Source organism: Eulemur rufifrons, chromosome 1, assembly GCF_041146395.1.
Source record: "Eulemur rufifrons isolate Redbay chromosome 1, OSU_ERuf_1, whole genome shotgun sequence".
Taxonomy (NCBI): Eukaryota; Metazoa; Chordata; class Mammalia; order Primates; family Lemuridae; genus Eulemur; species Eulemur rufifrons.
The window spans coordinates 11093883-11107987 of NC_090983.1; positions in this window are offsets into that span (position 1 = coordinate 11093883).

Consider the following 14105-nt stretch of genomic DNA (forward strand, 5'->3'; position numbering starts at 1 on the left):
ATTGAATGAATATGATATAAGCCAAAAGGAGATAAGATATCTTTGAGTGGGTTGAAGGGGAGAGTGGGGGGAGGTATGGGTCTAATAGGCTATAGTAAAAATTATTGTTACATAAAGCTATAAAGCTATTGATGGGCCTAATAGAAGTTTTTGTTTCTAATGTTTATGGCTCACAATGAGCAAGAAAGTATAGAAAATTGGAAGGTTCATAGAATATAATTTTCATTTCTGCCACTGGCTATGTGGCCTTGAGTAAGCCATTCAAATCCTCTGAAACTCAGCTATAAGTTGACAGAATAACATAATTTACTCAGCTATAAGTTGACAGAATAACATAAAATTATATCTGAGATCTCTTCTGGCTTAAGTATTTTAAGATTCTAAGATCTAGAATAAAAAGTAAATAGCATATTAGAGTAGAGAAAAACCAAAGAAGGCAATAAGATATTAAAATGTGACTAGAAGTAAGAATTGCTGAGCCAAAGGAAATGTAAAGTTTTGAGATACAGATAAAGAATAACCATAATTTTTAACATTTAAAAAATTCATACTGATTTTATTAAAGCTTTGATAGTGTAGAAAATTGGAAAGAATAAAATATACAGCTTTGCTATATTTCAGAATGAAGAAATTAGAACCAAGAAGTAGTCAGTAAACTAAATATACCTCACAATTACTTAATAAAGATGTCTTGTGTTGTGATGTCTATAAGAGGTAGTCACAGCTCTGGACAAAGAAAACTCCTAAATTATAGAATAATGCATAATTATAACAGCAAAACAATTCAGAGCAAAAGCTTAAAACATTTCCATTCATTGAGAGCCAGTAAGTCACAGGGGGGAAAAAAAGAAAAAAAAAAAAAAACTAAACAAAGTCAATAATTGTGGAACCAACTTAAGCAAAGAATAAGTTATTTATTTTTAATAGGAAAAATATAAAAAGTTCATTATCTGCTTTTAAAAAACATATGAAACACTACTAATCACTATTGCATTTATAAGTAGCTTGAATAACAAACCCAAGCTTCAGTCCCAGCCCCAGCCTGGGGACCAGGTGATATGACCAACTTCTGAAATGGGTCAATAGTGCCTTTTTCTGTGGATCTTTGTCAGGATTAATTGAGGTGAGGCAAATAAAATGTATAGCTCAATGACAGGCACACAGTAAGGGCTTAAAAAAAAGTCAACTATAATATCAAGCTTGCCATCGTTCAAATTCCATTTTCTGCTTTGGGGAGAAAAGCAGGAGCTGGAGTGGCAGAGATGGAAGAGGATGGGGGTGCCAGAAGCCTGGAGGAGGAGAGAAAATATCTGATGCTGGGGGTGCTGTTTGCTCACCTTCCTCGACCGGTCACAGCTCCATTTCTTTTTATTTCAGCATATTACGGGGGTACAAATGTTTAGGTTGCATATATTGCTTTTGCCCCACCCAAGTCAGAGCTTCAAGCATGTCCATCCCCCAGATGGTGCGCACCACACCCATTAGGTATGTATATACCCTTCCCCTCTTCCCCCACTACCTGCCCAACACCCGATGCATGTTATTACTGTATGTGCACTTAGTGTTGATCGATTAATACCAATTTGATGATGAAACAGGCCTCATTTCTTCAACACGATTCTTTGACACACCAGCTAACTTTCTGGCAACTCTTTTTTGATCTGTGTTACTAGCTTTTCAGATCTTACTTTGACAAGTAAAAGTTAATTTAAAAAAAAAAAAACACTAGTTACTTTTCTATGGAATTCTTTAGAGTCTGCACATATGCAATATAAGACTGAGCAAGATGCAAGACGAAGTCTTAGGTAGGAGCGATGCCTAGCTATTAGCCTAAACAATACTTTGTCATGGAAAAGAAATTCATTTACCTTTTCTTTTTTGGGGTGAATAAAGCTGCTTAAAGGAAAAATTGAAACAAGTGTTTACTACTTCCTTTTTTAAAGGACTTTTTCTTAGGTCTTATGAAAATACTATTTAGTCAGTACAGAAGTAATTTGCTCTCACTGATTAAAATAAAGGCTATCATTTACTGAATCTGCCATGATGCACTTCAGCCATCAAACTACATGTATCCTCTTAATGAGTTTATGAGGTAGTATTATTATCCCATTTTACTGATTAGGAAAGAGAAAATCAGAAACAAAGTAACTAGTTCAAATTCACACTGCAAAAAAGTGAGAGACTTGAAATGCAAACCTAAATCACCATGAATTCATCCACAGATCTTCAACTGCCCTAGCTAAAAGACAGATCCAAATTGCAGGAGAAAAATAATAACCATAACATGTAGCTTTCAAACTTAAACCTCGACTTAATATTTTACTAACACATTGTTACCTTGAATTTTCTTGAGACTTATTTCAGTGCACATAATCAAGGGAGTGAAAACAATGAGGTAAAAGGCTTATTTTTCCAATGCCAAGCTGTATTTGATCTTGGGAAAAGTCAACATGTTCAGTTTTCAAGGTTTTACTGAGAAATGATATGAAATGTTTTTAACTAATTTTTTATGGAATGGTAGAAACATAGGACATGATGACCATTGAATATTCTGGGCTATTAAGCACATGTGATTGATTTCAGATGAAATTTAAGTATTTTTTTTTAGAGTAGTTTTAGGTTCATGGCAAAATTAGGAGGAAAGGAGAGATTTCCCACATTTCCCCTGCCCCTTCACATATGTAGCCTCCCCCATTACCAACATCCCCACCAGAGCGTATATTTGTTACAATTGATGAACCCACATTGACACATCATCATTACACAAGGATGAATTCTTCAGAGTGTTTTTTAAAATGATTGTGATTATTTAAATTTTTGGCACAATACTGTAAACAACCATGTTTTCTGTAAAACAACAGCCTCTTAAGCAGTTATCTTTCCTTTTGCTGTAGAAAATACTCACAAAATAAAATATGCACATCAATTAGACATGGCAAATTGTGTAGCCTCTTAGAAAGACTTGAGTTAGAATGGACTTTCTTTTGATTAATGGGTACTCTTTAAATGAATTAGCCCCGATTCTGCCCAGGAGCATAGTATGGGTATCCCCGGGGAATGCAGTAGAACAAGTCTGAATGTGGAATATCTGTCTTCATCATCAAATACTGTTCAAAAGCAATTGGTTTTGAAGTACGCTTAAGACAGGGGTCATAAACTCAAGTGCCTCGAGGATCTAGGCAGGTGATATAAATGAGTCAAGTGGGCCTGGTGGAAGAAAGCATGTGAAGCATCGTGGTGACAAATGGCAACTGACATTTGGCCATGGTGTCAGGGAGATGATCTGGACTCAGGGGATTATGGCAAACTGGCCCTTGAAAGGGGCAGCTGCTTGTCAATTTTAGCTGACCATGTGAGGCCACATGGAAATCGGGGCCTGGTGCTGTCAGATCATTGGATATTTAAAAAAGAAGTTAGAATTTCAGACTTTGATGTATCATCTGCTCATGTTTAATGTTAGCAATTAATTTTAAAAATACTGTTTGGACCAATTAAAAAGATGTTCCACAGACCAACCACATCTGGACAGCAGGCCAGAAATGTGCAATTTCTGATTTAAAGAAATAAGACAAACAATAACAAATTATACCCAAAAATTATTTCATCATTCTGAATTCTTATACCTCAAAGCTTAGCCTTTATATAACCTGCTACTTTACCAATACAAACAGGAAAGACCTAGGGGTATATGTGAAACTGTAAAGTGTGTTTCTCAATGTGTGAACTGTATACCACCTACCTCAGAATTAACTAAAGAGCTGTTAAAAAGGTCCATGCAGGATTTGCATGTATTAGGTCTCCTGTGGGTCTGAGAAATCTGACTTGTATGAACACCCCAGTTCCCAGATGCTTCTAATGCAAACATTAATGGAGTGTCTCCCTTCGAGAGAGGTTAAGTCTACAATGTCATTTAACTGCCAGCCTTAACCTCTGTATCTTCTCTAGTCCCCCAGGCAGAGACAGCTCCAATTTAAAGACGGGTGAGTTCTGGATCCTTTGGATCCCTGCTTGGTTGGGCAATTCAGAACACATCTGTGCATTTGGGTCATTCAGTTACATAGTTACAGGTTGATACTTCATAATGACAAATGTTTACCTCATTAGCTTCCGTTTTATGGTTGCTCAGCATATGTCTTCATTTAGCTAATGCCATAGCGGGTTACTTCCTCTAGGCTCCCTACTGAGTATCAGTGTAATGTACCTGATCAGTGCCCAGTAAGTAATTTTTGATTGACTACTACTATAATGCATTAATTAGAACACCGTCAACTAAGCCTACCAGATCAACTGTCTGTGACTGAAACGAACAATTATTTACTTTAACCCTCGAGGCATTTTAGTTAAGCCAATAACTGGACTAATTTTTCGCTCTCAGAAAGTTATTTGAGGACATTGACCAAATGAACCCATCTCCAAAGAATTAATATAATAACTTCTGACATTTCCTGCTCTTAGCTCAGGGAGTAAACTTATTACTGGGAGTATGTAGCTCATTATGCACTCTTTCACAGGACAAAAACGTATCATGAAGCTGGTATAGATGTTATGTCACACCATTTTAGACACTGGAAAAATTAGCTGTGTAAAATGCTGATAGGCTGACATGTTCAAAGAACTGTTCATTTTAGTGTGTCTAGGGAAAACCACAATTGAAATGTATATTGTTATTTTGCTTCAGTGAAAAATGAACCAAAATGCAAGTTGTCCTTTAAAAACATTGAGATCAGAAAAAGGCATTAGACCTGTGCTTTCTATCTTTTGTTTATAACCTGTAAACAACAGAATCTTGGATATGAGGCACAGTTTAAAAGATTATTCTCCCTTAGCCTAGCCCAGGGGTGGGGAATCTGTGGACTTCTAGATCCATAAGTGCGGCCTTTTGACTGCATTCAAATTTTACAGAGCAAATCCTTTTATTAAAAAGTCTAGGTCCTAGACCATGAATAGGCTGCTTCTTAAGCCATTCTAAGGATCTTTAGATAAAAGAAATTTATGACCTCTAAGGTAACCTTCTCCTCAAGATGAATTGATAATTTTTTGCACAGCTTGTCTTTTTTCACCATTTCCATACTATTCTTGTTAATGCAGCCAGGCTTGCAGTTCAGAATATTCACAAATATGCTATTGGGTTTCTGGGCACAGTGATGGGTCTTGAGTTCACCCTAGCAGCGGTGAAGTGACATTAAATTTGTCACTGCCTAGTCTAAGTCAGCAAGATGGCACTGTATAATATCCTTAGAAATACTAAGTTAAGAAGTTCATGGAGAAGAAGGTGAAAAGAACATCAGCTACTGACATCAAATCGAGTCCCAGATGTGATGACCCTTAATCAGATGCTTTATAGCCTGCAAGTCAGCATAATGTTACTGAATACAGCTCCCAGCCGAAACCAGAAGCTTTGACAAAGGCAGCTTCACCTACATACTAATAGATGTGTCATCAGCATCATGTCACAAACTCAGAGACACAGAGCAGGGGGCAATCAATTTAAAAATTAAAAAAAAAAAAAAAACTTCTAAAGCTATAAATGGCCTCTTTTATTTTCTATTCCTCCACCCCAAACTGTTGACCTTTATTTTAATGTCTAAAGGACCCATGAATATATGATAATTTAGAGAGATAAAAGTTAACCTTTGGTAGCCAGAGTCCTAAAACTTGTTCTTTGAAGAACTCCTGGAAAATTCAATTTTTCATTTGTTGAGAAACTAGAATAAAAAACTTTAGTTTTGCTAGAAACAAATATAGCAACAACTCTTCAAATAACCTTTTCCTTCTACAGTGCAGACATACCAGAAATAGCCTAAGCTAGAATTCATGGAGTGGAATAAAAAATTGCAAGTTTTAATCTTTACTTTGTCTTCTGTTATGTAGGTATATTTCATGGTCTTTAGAAATCAATCAACCTTGATATGTTTCAATTAATAAACATAAAAATTTCCAAAATACTCCTATGTTACCTGGAGGAATTAAGAAGTAAAATAGTGCCTTTTTAAAGTTCGTATGAAAAGTATAATAACTATATTATTTTATGTATGTGCTAATCTTTATTTTAGAAACAAGAATCCCCAAACTAGATAAGAAGTGAGATTACAGATGGCAGATGCTAGGAAACTGTTCATGACAAAATATTATTTTAGAAGATAGAAAAATAATTTCAATGTGCTCATTACAGAATTGAACTTGTCACATAATTACTGGTGGAAAATGACATTAAGACAACCAATGCTCTCAAAGTTACTAGCAATTAGTGTTCGTGAATAAGGAGAATGGGAAGAAAAAATTAATTATATTAGGTTTTGGCAAAGAAAAGAAAGTAAATTCAGGCCAGTTATACCTGAAAAGTCATCCGATGTGTGAACTTTAAAAGAATGGGTGTTGGAAGAGGTATCCATCACAGGCCTCAACAAAGTTCAGTCTCTGAACATTCTTGCGGAGTGGCCAGACTGCAGGCAGATGCACCCCCTGATACTGAGCAGCTTCTGCAGCTCGTTGTAGAGGAAACTAAGTGGGTCAAGGTGCCTGCAATTTGCTGCTTGCTGGGCCTGTGGCCCTGGACTCCTCTCTCTTGTACTGCCGTCCATTCGGTGTGCAGCATCCACCTGACACCTGGATTAGCCTTGTGGACTTAGGGCGGGTAGGGAACTAGCATAAACATACTGACTTCTGGCTGTTTTTTCTGAGTAATGAAGTTTCTGGGGTCAGGGGGTGAGTACGTATCTCACCAGCCTACCAGTCACTCAGGATTAAAATTAATCATCTTCGACTGTTCTCTTACCATTGTGCCAAACTTCCAATCTGTCTTTACAACCCATTATCTCGTCTTCTGAATTTTTTCCTGCACCCATTCCTTCCCCTCTATTTCCACCATACTATCCTGAAACCCTCATGATCTCATTGGACCTATTGAAAGACTTCCAACTAGCCTACCCTTGCCCAAGGTTGCCATTCTAGTCTCTTTCCCGGATCTGCTGATGTTGCTTCCCCTGTTGGTCTTACCAAAGGCTCCTCATTACTGACAAAGTAAGTCCAGACTTTTGGATCTGTATTCAAAGTCATCTATGTAGGCCTACAAGGTTATTAATGACATTCTATTCTGCAATTGAATACCGAGTGGCTGCTATAATGTGGCACTAGATGCTCTGAATGCTTCTCAGATGAAGAGGGCACTCTCCTTCCCCTTGTAGTCACCACTTCTCATAATGGCTGTGGTGATGGTCGCTGGACACTGAATGCTTTAAATGCAGGATCTCTCTTATGGACATGACCTCAGCTTCCCTTTACTGCATTCCACACGGAATGCTTGCTTTTCTCTGTGACTTTTCTACCATCCTTCATATGGTCCCATCGCTAGAATACTTTCTTCAGCCCCCTTTATTTAACTCAAAGACAGCAGGGCGCAGATCTGGCCTTCTATACTCTTAGAGAACACATAAATATAAAGCGTATCTGGTGATATTGTGACACTTAAGAAACATAAAGTAAGTTAAGGTGAAAGTCAAGCTGGCCAACTCCTGTCTCTTCTTTAAAGATGGAATTTCTGTGAAGATTTGTGATCCCACCACTAGATGCTAAGCCCTGCTGCGCAGTAGATTGGGGGACTAAGGGGTGGGGACACAAGGATTGGTGCAACTAATGCCACCCCTTCAAACACACATGGTTGGGGGCAACAACGATAATGAGAAGGATGGCTAATATGTACTGAGCATTGATAACACAAGTATTATATGTTTAAAACCCCAGAACAATTCAATGAGATGCTATTATTATTCCCATGTATTGATACTTGTGGCACCAAGGAGCTTAAATAAGTTGTCTACATTGCAATGACATCAAGTGGCAGAGCTGAGTGAACCAAGGCAGTCCAGATTTCCATTCTGTGAATTGACTCAGGATATCAGGGTACCCCTGGCAAAAGATGAAAAAGTGAATTCTGGGTAGATGCCCAACAAATTTCCACATCAGTAGCCTCTCTGCCTCCAATCTCCTCTTTTTCCATCCTCCAAAACCAAAAAGAGTGATCTAACATGAAAGTCTGACTGCGTCGTTTCCTGATTCAATGGCTCCTACTGCTGGAGAGAGAAACCATTTGTTGTATACTGCTCTCTGATGAAAGGTAAGAGGTGGTGCTTATCTTTTACCATCAGTTTAAGGAAAACACTACACCCAATCTAAGCACTTCATACAGAGTGAAAAGTTTATTTAGTGACTTGTTTTGTTAGCCATTATGAAGCTTTTATTGGATGTCACTGATAGACTACCTGCAAGGAAATTTATTTTTTATCCACGGAAATCTCTCCTTGGGGATATTACAGCAAAGTCAGTTCAGCACACAGGGTCGCGAAAGGAAGGATGATTAAACACTAGGGCTTTGGAGCAGAGTATGGAATCACAGCATCTTTACTCTTTGAGTTTCAGCAGCCTCATCTGCAATTTGAGGATAATATCTCCTTCAAAGAGTCTCTGCGAGGATTGAGTGGGATAATATACGTAGAGGGCTTGAAACAGTACCTACATCACAGTTCCTAAGCAAGTGATAACTATGTATATACATCTTTAAGGTTTTCATTGTTCTATACATTAATTATATTTAGTTATAGTAGTTTAAAAACATTGTTCTATACTTTAATCATATTTAGTTATAGTGGTTTAACTCAGGTAGTAATACATGAGTATGGTTAAAAAAACCCAAACAAGAAATACGAGAGAATATAAAAAATAAAGGGTCCTTCTCCCAGAGAAAACCACTGCTAAGATTTCTTGTTTGTCCTTCTAGAATTTTTCTATGTATATGAAAGCATACGTGTGCTTTTTATTTTTTTTTTTTTTATTTTTTTTTTTTGTTGAGACAGAGTCTCACTTTGTTGCCCAGGCTAGAGTGAGTGCCGTGGCGTCAGCTTAGCTCACAGCAACCTCAAACTCCTGGGCTTAAGCAATCCTACTGCCTCAGCCTCCCGAGTAGCTGGGACTACAGGCATGCGCCACTATGCCCGGCTAATTTTTTCTATATAGATTTTTAGGTGTCCATATAATGTCTTTCTATTTTTAGTAGAGACGGGGTCTCGCTCAGGCTGGTCTCGAACTCCTGACCTTGAGCAATCCACCCGCCTCGGCCTCCCAGAGTGCTAGGATTACAGGCGTGAGCCACCGCGCCCGGCCAGGTGTGCTTTTTAAAAAATACATAAATGAGAACATTTATGATACAATTCTGCACCTTTCTTTTTTTCCTGTGGGGATTATTCCTTATTGGCACATATAAATCTACTAAATTATCTTTAATGGCTAGGTGGTATTTTAATATGTAAAGGTACTATAAATTATTTATCAAGTTCTCTATTCTTGGGCATGTATGTTGTTTTCAGTCATGTTCTATGACAAAATAACATTTCAGAAAATATCTTTGTATGATTATTACTGTAGAATTCATTTCTGGAGGTGGAATTGCTGGCTCAAATGGCATATGCGTTTGACATTTTTATAGTTCCTGTTCAACCACCCTCTGAAGAGGCTGAAGGAATTTATACTTCTTCCCCATTGTAGTATAGAGAAGTTGTTTAAGTATCTTCCTTACAAACCCCTCAATTGTCTTAAGCTAGTTTTTTCAGCGTTCCAGAAAACCCTATGCCACGTTCCTGCCCTCATGCCTGTAATCTTGTTGTACTCCTAGACTTCTAGGAGTATGATCTTGTTGTACTCCTTCCCCTTCTTCTCTTTGTCTATCTATCTGCATTTGTAGGACACACACAGTTGCAAGTAACAAAACTCAAAGGAAACTAACTTAAGGAAAATTAAAAAGCGGGGGGCGGGGGGGGATAATTATTGGAAGGATTCTGGGTAGTTCACAGAATTGAAAGAAGAGCTGCAGGTTGTGGGGCAGTTCTAGAGACCTCGGGAACTGGAGCCCACGTGCATTTCCCCCACTCACCTCCTCTAAACTCTGCTGTTTCTATATGATTTAATTCTCTTGTGGTGGACCGGTGAGTCCCATAACTGTCAAAAATGTGAAACTTTACATAAATGGTAGCAAACTGTAAATTTTGCACTGCAAACTTACGGCTATTCCTACTTTCAGTGTCCTCTCATCTGCCGTTAGATGGAGAAGTTTAGAATGTCCAGAAAAATCACTCCCCCAAAATTTTGGGGAGTCAGAATTCCACTGTTATTCTTTATAATGATGTTCTTGAAATGAAAGTTGTCCAGAAACAATTCCAGGTCATCTCTTCCCCCGGTCTACATGACTAAAACATTTTGGTAATTCCCCTTCCTCACGCTCTCCGTGGTCCTGAACCACTCCTTGTGTTCTGTTTTAGAGTCCGTTGAAATGTGGTAGGAAGGAAAACGCGGAATAGAAAAAGTGAAAAGTCTGTTGTGAGAGAAAAGAAATGGCTTTTGTTTGGGCAATTTTTAAATGCTTTGAGTTACCAACAAATAAACCACAACCAATCTTGAACAAATGGAAAGAGAGCAAGCAATTTTGTGGGAAGCACTGTTAATCTGAGCAAATGTCCATGTGCATGAGCAGGGACACCTGGGGGAGTGGGCAGACCACCACAGGACAGGGGTGGGATGGGTCACCTGCCATTCTCAGTTGACGTGTGACAAGTTGTGCATGCATTTGCTTTGTTTTTGCTTATAAACCATGATGAAAAAATTGCAAAACTAAAACAAAGTAACTTAAGTTTCATAATACACAGAGTTGTGTTTAAGTAAACAGTTGACCCTTGACCAACACTGGTTTGAATATGATTTTCTTCTACCTCTGCCACCCCTGAGATGGCAAGACTCTTCCTCCTCTTCCTTGGCCTACTCAATGTGAAGATGATGAGAATGAAGACCTTTATTATGATCCATTTACATTAAGTAAATAGATTCTCTTCCTTATGATTTTCTTTTCTCTGGCTTCCTTTATTGTACGAATACAGAATATAATATATGTAACATATGAAATATGTATTGATCAATGGTTTATGTTATTGGTAAAGCTTCTAGTCAACAGTAGGTTATTAGTTAAATTTTTAGGGAATCAAAAGTTGTATTCAGATTTTTTATTTTGTGGCGTCAGCCCCTGTAACTACCTCATTGTTCCAGAGCCAACTGTATTTTGTAGTTCTATAAAGATTGGAAGAGTTATGGTTTTTACACTTTCATAAACTGTGTGCACTGCCAATGATATAGTAATTTTTATTTTACATTATTATAATGTTGGGTATTGATGCATTTTACATAAGATTTTATTCCATATTTTCCAACTTAAAACTGGGCATTGGTATTAATATTTGTTCTTTGAATGCATTAAATTTCCTTACATAAATTTTTTAAAGTAATTCAAAATAAAATGGAAAACTATTATTTTTTATTTGGGAAAATTTTAAATCAGTAAAATCTAATAATTCTAGAAATAGATTTCTAGAATTTAACTTTTATCTAAAATATTAAAATTTTGATAAAAATAGAATATGTCATCTTGGTAATTTTTTCTATGAATATCTCCCTTTCCCTCTCTTATATTCTCTCAAAATTTTAAGAATGCCTAGAAGGCTAATATCAGAGGGAAGAATGCTAAAGTGCATGGTGAGAATTAACTAAATATAACATACAATGTACTTTAGTATCTCTATCTTCACAGCATATTTTTCAATTTAAGGTTATTTATGAAATATGAAATGTTTTGCCATAATCATCCATATAAACTCTATATATTTATTGTATATAGCTGAGGAGTGTGTTGAACTCTTATGATTTCATTGAAGAATCCAATCATATCCTAAACATTTTGTGTGCATGTGAGACCAATGCCAACTGTCTTACACATAATGCAAACACAATGATGCTAAAGCCCATGCCAATCCCAAGTCTCCCTCTGACTTGACCATCAGCAGCGAATGACCCAGTTGTTCACTCTCTTCTCCCTTTGCCTAAAAAAGAGCAACTTTACTACTGGTTGTTTTTCTCAGTCTCCTTTGCTGGCATCTTGGTTGTATTCCTTTCTCTATTGATGTTCTCTCCCTTGATGATTTTATCCAGTATCATGGGCTTTAAATTCCACTCTATGCTGACAAACTTAACACTTACATTTTCATCCTAGACTCATCTTTTCAACTCCAGTCACATATATACAAATGCCTATTTGTTATCTCCACTCAGAGCTTCAACAGACCCCAGCCCCTGAAACTCAACATGTCTAGAGCAGAATTCCCGATCTTCTTCCCCATCTCCTGCATGCCTGTTCACCTACAGTCTTCCAATCTGTGGTAGTTTAACAAAGAAAGGCTAAAAATTTTTTACTCCTCCCATTAAGAATGGTGGTCTAGGTTCCCTCTCCTTTAATCTGGGTAGTCTTGTGCCTACTTTGACTGATAGAATACATACAGTAGAAATGAAGCTCTGTGACTTCTGAAGTGAGATCATAAAAGGCTACACAACTTCTTCCAGGTTCTCTTGTTACACCCACTCTCTGGAAGTGCCCTCTTGGCATGTCTGCTCTTGAGATGGTCTCTCTGCAGACACTCACCTTTGGAATCCAGCCTCCATGCTGTAAAAAACTCAAGACACATGGAGAGACCAGATGTAAGTATTCTGGTTGATCTAGCCATCAGTCATCCTGGCCCAGATGCCAGACACATCAGTGAAGAAAGTTCCAAATGATTCTAGGCTACAACCATTCAAGTCACCCCCAGCCATTTTTAACCACCCTATCTGGGGCCCCAAACATCATGGAACAGAGAGCTAAGCCATCCCCACCATACCCTGTCTGAATTCCTGACTCACAGGATCCTAGGGCATAATAGGGTCCTAAACCGTAATAAAATGGTTGATTTTCTGATACTTCCTTTGGAGTAGTTTGTTAACCCAGCAAAAGAAAACTACATACTGTCCCCGTTGATGGGAACTTTATCTTTCCAGTTGTACAGGTAAAAAAAATGCAGGTCATCTTTCTTTCTTTTTCTTCCACATCACATCCAAACCACCTGCAAATCCTGCTGATGCCACCTTCAAAATACATTCAGAATTTGACCACTTCTCACCTTGTACTGATGACCATCATTTTTCGACCATATTTCTGCAACAGCCTTTTAATGGATTCACCCGCTTCTGCCCTTATCCCTGTCCCTCCCTCAACAGTCTGTGTCCAACAGAGCTGCTAGAGTGTCTTTAAAATATGTCACATTATGTCTCTTAAACGCCCTCCAGTGGTTTCCCATCTTATTCAGAGTAAAAACCAAAGGACTTAAAATGGCCCACATGATCCTTTATAGTTTTATCCACTGTTATCTCACTAGGCTTCCTTCCTCCTATTCTCCCCTTTCTCACTCTGCTTCCACCACACTTATCTCCCTAATGCTCCCTGAATATGCCAACTTGCTCCTATTTCAGGCCCTTTGCATTGGCTATTTCCTCTGCATGGAACATTCTTCATCATTTTTCAGTTGACTGGTTAGTTCACCTCTAAACAGTGACTGACACATAACGAATGCCCAATAAATATCTGCTGAATGAAAAAATGGAAATTAGCCCTTAAAATTTAATTTCCTCAAAATCAGATAAATTTATGTTTGATAAATTAAACACAAAATGGCAACATTTTAATGAAATTAAAATTATGAAATCAATGTTAATAAAATAATTTAAATCACTAATTTTAATGAAATTAATGTTATTAATAAAATTAATGTTATTCCTACAACCAATAATTTAAATTACTAGTAAGTAATACTTCTTATAAAATTTGTCTTCTTTATAAAAGAGGACATTTCCTTTCTCCTTTAGCCTCAATCCAAAACTGATGTATACTTTCAGGACATCAATTATGCAGGCAAAAAAAAAAAAAAAAAACCCAAACAACAAAAAAAAAACCCTTGATGCATACAAAGTTACATGAATATATTTAAAATGCATTTATAATGTCTCACTTCTTTTCCTCAAATGCTTTATAAAGTAAATGACATTTGTTCAATATTACAGTAAAATAACAATGGGAAGTGATAATAAGTGTCTATTTTAAGAAAAACGGTAACTGAATTACATTCAATGTTCTTAATTTGCATTCACCTGTCTTCAGATTTCCATTGTAAAGCTGCATGAAAGATTGTAAGTGCATCAGATTTCAT